This window comes from Symphodus melops, assembly GCF_947650265.1.
Source record: "Symphodus melops genome assembly, chromosome: 4".
NCBI classification, from domain to species: Eukaryota; Metazoa; Chordata; class Actinopteri; order Labriformes; family Labridae; genus Symphodus; species Symphodus melops.
In genome coordinates this window covers 11,283,940-11,291,382 of record NC_136694.1, presented here as the reverse complement: position 1 = coordinate 11,291,382, position 7,443 = coordinate 11,283,940, and positions in this window count along the sequence as shown.

The window sequence follows — 7,443 nt, the reverse complement described above, 5'->3', positions numbered from 1 at the left end:
AAACTAAAATGTGTGTTAAGTTGCGTTGTAATTTCATATAAACATTCTGTCTCATCCAATGGCAATCACCAGATAGTCTGGTCTTACTCAAGGTTTCTGCCTGTTAAAAGAAAACTCCATTGAGCCTGTAGGGCCCAGTAATCAATAATGTATTGCTTTATACATGATTTGACACAACTAAAATAAACATTAAATCACCGAAGAGTGGATTTACTTCAACTTTTTCTAAAAACACCTTAGTAGGATGTTAACTTGCTGCAGAACTTTTAGTCCTAAATAAAAAGCTTCACACATTTTTTTTTATTCTTTAAATGAACAAAGTGAGATCAACGCGAAGAGAATCTGCGATCTACTTTCCTGCTTGTCTCTTAATAAGCAGCATTAGTAAAATACATCATGGTGTACTGGTTCTAATCAACAGCTCTCAGTTTCCTGTCACTTCTTGTTAAAGTGTGAGGCGGCTCAGGAGTGTTTGATTGTAATTGGATCTCACTCTTCATGACAACATTTCTCTAACATTTCAATTGATCAGCATCCAGGAGTGAAGGAGAAGCGAGACTGTCTGGATGTAGATTATCAGGCCTTCTCCTGACCTTTGGATTAAACTAATCAAATCCTGCTTGTTTACAATAGGTGCAGCGAGATGATGAATCTGGAGTGGTCTACAGAAGCAAAAAGTCGGAGACGAGTGTGGGGTGGGCTCCCAGAGGGCTCAAAGAGCACTGGCGTCTATCAACAGAAGAAATTGACTGGGATGTTTCAGAGCAGCAGAGATTAGATTGGTCCAGGGTGTTGAACAAGCATGCACCTGCTATACCAATGTACGGCTTCCTTCACCTGAGTGAGATCAAACTTACAGAACACAGTGAAGCAAGGGCAGCTGAACATACACATGCACACACTTATATTCACACACACACACACACACACACACACACACACACACACACACACACTCTGATCATCTTATGTGGCCTTTAGGTTTAAAGCAAAGATTTGATGCTTGGTTATTTGCTCAGGGAGTACACTGAGGGATAATACCATAGAACACTAGAGATGTGCTATTTCTACATTGGATCAGGTACCATGATTCCCTTTACAGTGTCAGAAATAACATCTGAGTGGAAGTTCATCAAAAAGGGCTTGCATAGTAGGTTTCATCAAGCTTAATTTGAAATGTCAAATTAATATGGTTCTTTGAGGATGGGTTAGGGTTACGAGGATGGTGACATTTTCCCCAACTGATCATTTTGATTTACACCGAAGACTTCTGAACTTTAGTACTTTTAATATAAGGAAAAACTTTGAATGTCATAATTTATTTTTAATTTAGAATCAATCATTTTATAGTGCCCAATTCATAACACGCTATCTCAAAAAATCAGGTTTTGTCTCACAAGGTCATTGGGTAAAAACTGCAGAAATCATCACCTGGTGAAATTAGAATCTGTAAATTTTACATTATTATAGTAACTTCAAATGGAAACAATCAATGTCTTATGGCTCTTTACTTTCAGAGCAGGTCGAGAAAGAAGTCAGTTCTTTTTCTTTTACCTTGCAATTATCTATGAGCAAGCACCTGGCAACAGTAGGAAGAGATAATCTTTTACAGGCACTAACCTTGTGAAGACTTATTGCTGAACAGCCGTCTACAGCCAATGGATGGGCTCGAAACATGATTTGAAGAAAGACAGCTGCATAGAGGAAATAAACAACTGTTACACATACTGACAGATAAAAGGACATAATGGAGAGATGCACATTTGCGGCTGTGGCTCAGTTTATAGAGCCATTCAAATTTCAACCAGTGGTTTGAGCCGCAGCTCCTGGCACGGCTGATGTGTCCGTGAGCAAGCCACCTAACCTCCCACTACTTTCTTTGTGGCGTATGAATGTGTATGAATGGGATTAGTTACTTCTGACGGTCCCATAGCAGCCTCTGCCATCAGTGTGTGAATGGGTTTGAATGTGTAGCTGTGACAGTCTAAAAGCACACTGAGTTGTCAGAAGACTATAAAAGAGCTATACAAGTCCATTTCTTTAATGTTTACTCCTCCTTGTGTTTTCTTGACATTTTGAGCACGTTTTCTGGTTACCTGTTCTTATATTTGCTTGGACTACTTTAATAACGTGTTTCTGTGTTACATGTTACCTGATAGGAAAGCCACTTGACAAACCCCTCTGGGTTTAATTGGCTTCTCCAGCACATTTCTTTCTAAAGATACCATCTTTTGTATTAACTAATCACACAGTCTTTTTTTTTATTTGATCTATTTTGCTGGTTTGTTTGTTTTAACTGCATTAGACAAATAAAAAATAAAAACATTTACCACAAGTACGTTTAAGTTATATCCTAAAGTAAAGACTGGAAACACATAGAAACTCCTAACTTGATAAAAGGTTTGGGGGGGGCAGTATCTCAGTCCGTAGGGACTAAGGTTAGGAACCTGGAGGGTCACCGGTTCAAGTCCTGATGCGGACCAAAAAATCTGGAAATTGGTCTGGTAGCTGGAGAAGTGCCCTTGAGCAAGGTACCTCAGCTGTCTTATTAAACACTTAGTTAAACACTTGTGCTGCCCCACTTTTGTCCCTCTGTCTACTAGCAAAGATTGCTTGTGCCAGGATTATGTGAGGGGAAAAGATTTGCATTGGCAAGAAGAGAGTAACAGGGACAGAGAACCAGAAAATGTAGATAAACTGATGCAAAGTCAAGAACAATAGGTCGTGAAAAGCGTTAGAGAAAATCAAAAAGAGGGTGTTAAGTACTTGGGGAGGTATAGCAACCGCCTTTCCATCCATCATCCCAGTCTCTCTCCCGTCCACTGAGCAGGAGAGGTAATGAAAGTAATTTAACGTACATCTATAATTAATATGCTCACTTTGGGCGGTGTGGTTGGGCCGAACCGGTGATGGAGTGTGTTTATTATGTGTGTGAAGGAGCTGGTATGACGGGGCACTAGGCCACTAACATGGTAATACACTAGCCATCACTCTTGCACTGTGGAGGTCAGAGCAGTGTGGCTATATGGGGCACCGCCGGCTCCAGCACTCCCATAGGTATAGATGGAAGGCAGGTTTTTGTTCTTCCTCCGCTTTTTCTTTCTTACTTTCTTTCTGAGTCTCCTAAAGAGAAAGGAGGCTCAGCACGTAGCAACGCCCCAGGCCAATGTTCTCTATCTATGTGTCCTGCTCTTTCTGTCTCTCTCTCCTTCCTTCCAGTCCAAAAAATCCCTTCTTCCTTCTTATTCCTCCCTCTGCTCTCGACTCGGGTATAGTCCCTTTCTCCCTGTCTGTCTGGCTCTCCTCTGCTTTTTCTTTATTCCTCCTATTAATCTCTTCCCCTCCAAGAAAAATTCACTGAATGCACTTCAGGAACCTCTCTATTTCTTTTTTTCTTTAAGGGCAGACTGCTTTGCACAAACACAGTTCAAACCCGCCTGCCCTCAGTGCTGTCTCCTTTGGAAACTCACTGGTCTTTGAATACCATCTGTTTGAAGAGAATGCCCTCTGTATTTCTTTGACACAGGCTCTCAAGTGCTCTCACACACTTTTTTGCATTTACTCACATACACAAACGCACATGAGTATTAGCTTAATGTAGAGTCCAACATGCAGACATACCCACACTCACTCTGAGACCAAAATCCTTATGTACAATTAAATGCACAGTATTCCTCCAGCAACTGTCCATTTTCCAGAAAAAAAGGGCTGATTCAGCTTAGACTTGGTGCCTGAAGGAGGGAGATAATGCAATAAAGAAAATATTTTATACAGATATTGAACTTGAAGGAATGACGTAGAGCAGGACAAAAAAAATATATGTAAAAATGGATTTCTGTTGCAAAACAACAGAAGTCACAATCACATCTTTGAGACTCAACAACATTCAATTATCATTGTTTCATTGAGTGACATTAAAAAATGTCAGAATAAGACATTTAATACAAAACATATCTTCTAATATTCCTTAAAAGAAATGTACTAACAATAGTAGTCATAGTCTGATAAACTGAACATAGAAAGACTAGTGCACTTTGTGATGTAATCTTTAGCCATGGTTCACAACTACTTGTTCAGGACACAAAAGAGGATCGCAGATGTACTGTATGCCTGGAAAACAACGATGGGCAGGAAGTCTATACTGCGCTTTTATTTTGAAGACCATGTGGTTGGTTACTCATACTCATACCAGGTGATGCTGGGTGGCCGATGCACTGTAATGCTGGTCCTCTGCCAATAAATGGCATGAAGAAGAACAAAACTATAGAGTAGCTAGTTTATATGTTGCCAGGTAGCATGGGGAATGTGAATGTGACCAAAAAAATAAATAAACACAGGGTTTCTTACATTAAGGACAAAAAGGAAAAACAAAAACCTGAGTGTTGTGTTCAGTATTTGGAAAATGAGTTAATTGACTCTGTATGAAAACATTTGTTCTTTAATTGAAAATCATACTTTTCATCCATAGCACTAGACATGTGAACCATGAACTCAAAAAAGTCATGAAAAAGACTCATATTTTGAAATGTATTGTATTGATAACTAATCTTATAATATTTATTCAGCCTGGGACAGAAAAAGATGAGGGGAAATTCTATTTTGCACTCTATTATTAAACTCTGGGAGGCACTATGACTTGCTCAAGAGCATCTTGGTATTATCAGACTTGGTCCATAACAGGACTTAAACCAGCAACCCTCCAGTTCCTAACCCAAGCCCCTGAGAACTGAGCTACTGCCAAGCCCACATGAAGGCATGTGTTTCCACACAAAAGGAAACAACTTAGGAACAGCAGCAGGCTCTCAGAGTTTATATGCAACATAACTTTGCCCTGGGTATGAATGAACAGGTGTACTCATTTAAGAGCATATAGTCCATTTAATCTGTCTCTGTCTCTCGCCCTTTCCCCTGTTGTTCTCTCTTTTTCTATGAGGTATTTATTGTGTTACATCGTTGTCTTTGTTGTTGAATTGTTCGCTTTATCTTTGTAACATTTTTGTATCCGTTTCTCTGTTTTGTTTTGTGTGAGTGTGATAGCACAAAGAATTATAATTATTATTATTTTTAATCATTCGGAATAATCCCATAAGGGATGGGCCGTGTTGAGCAGTCAGACACAAAAAATAAAGATTCAGTCATTCATTTATTCATGTAGCATGAAGTAACATGCAGCATGAGCCAGTTGATTTTAAGAGAATTCTGGTTGCTCTAAACGTGGCTGTAGTTTCATTTCGCTCTCCTTTCCCTGCTGACCATCCTTTCCCCCTCTCCGTGCCGCATGTGTTTAAAGCTTTGTCAACAGATGTGGCGAGGGTCACTAGGTGTGTGGACTTTGCCAGCCGAGTCCCCACATGTCGGATTTTAATGGGCAGCATATGGAGGTGATGACTGATGAGTGGGATTCGGCATGTGACAGGTGCTGAGTCGTCTGTCGCGCTTACCCTGACCCCACAAAGGACCAAATCAGAGGACACCTTCATTCAGCAGGTCTGACCCCTACACACACACACACACACACACACACACACACACACACACACACGCACGCGTGCACGCACACACACACGCGCACACACACACACACACGCACTATTACAGACAAAAGCCATGTTCACATTTGCACTCTTGAAAATCTGTAGAGAATTTCAGAAGGATCTCCCTTGAAAGCCTCCTTATACAGTTGTTCACACCTGCACCTCACAGCTGGATCCCTATGTGATAAGGGGAGCGATGTCCTACTGAGACAAGGCAAAGGAAGAAGAAGAAAAACATATGGGAGAAGAGTAAACACAATGCAGCATTTAATTCACGTGCATGGAGAACGGTCGCGTGCATACACTGACTCTATGGTTGTGCCATGATCACAAGGAATAAACATTGAGTCACTGAAAGTCTGTGTGAAAAATTCAGCTGGTTGTCTTCACACATGCAACTCATTCTGAAAACCTGATGAGTTTATCAGGATTTTCCTGTTAGTGTGAACAAGGCTACGCACACACACACACACACACACACACACACACACACACACACACTCATCATCATCATTATCATCATTCTGATTCAGTGTTTGCTTCACATTTATTTGTAATAAAGAATAAAAAATACCTTGGGGAAGACAGGTAGTTTTGACAAAGGGTGTGGGTTGTTTATTACTAGGCTGTTGTGGCCAGAAACATATTCTTTATCTGGAGGGATATTTTAGAGAGCATCTGCCCTGCTCTCTCCTGCACAGCCATAACAGGGTTGAGTTCAGCACGTTTTTTGAAAAAAGAAATTCCCTCTTCAACAAACTATCCTTGAGGTTATTAAAATGTTTGTAAGTGTGGTCAGGGAATATAAAGTAATAGATTTGCAGGTAATCATCTCAACATGGTGATTGAACATTTCGTTCTAAAAATTACTTGACTAATTATTTCAACAAATCTGTAAAAAAATAAAATAAAATAAAATAATGTGTCAATAGATTATTTCATCACTGGGTTTTCTTAGGAAATGACCTTGAATCTTTCGCTCCATTTTCGATTCTTTTCCATGACTCAGAGGAGGATGATGTGGTTTGATGCAGCGCCCAGATGATGCAGTTTGATTATATGGCAACTGCAATAAGGTCACATAGGCAATGTTTAATTAGTGGGCCCCGGCTGTCCCTGCAGAGGAGTTTTTTTTTATTACCTCAATATGTCAAAGAGCGCATCAGCGAGCAGCCACAAAACTACAGTACAGAGGCAGGCGTGTACATGTGCTTACACACAGATAAGATGCTGAAGGAGAGTTTTGTGTGATATGTGACCAAGAGATGGCACAGTGAGAAAGTGAACAGTAGAAACAGAGGAGGTCAGCAATAGAGAGACTCAGTAAGGGTCAGCAAAATATCAGCAAAGTAAAGATCAGCCTCCCCAAAAACTGGCAAGAGCAAAAAGGAGACAAAGAGGAAAGAGTTTGATGCTCCACGCTGTGTTGTCACCTAGCAGAGCATTCATGCCTCTCATTACCGACTCACTGAGGTTTTTGAGGTGCTTAGCCAGCTGATTGCAGGGTCACTTTGGCCAGCACAAGTGAGTGGCATCTGTTCAGTCCTGACTGTGTGCACACAGCTGAGCCAGTTGAACGTATTACTTCAGCATGGGCACGGGATGCCAGGGCCATTAACACATGCCATCTCTGTGAATGGCTACACAGCTACATGGTGCGTGCCAATACATCATTAGCTGAGGCTGACGATGATTGTGAGATGAGAACACACTCAAACAAACACATATACATAAACACAGGGTGCAGTTAACTGTTGCTGCTCATGATTTGGATCTCTTTTGTGCTTGGTGGACTAAACAGAAAGGCTGTGAATGGTCATGAAGAAGGGAAAATTGCGTACACAATTATGTTTCTATGTCCTTTTTTTGGCATGTAGAATTATTATAACATTAAGAATGTATACAAAGG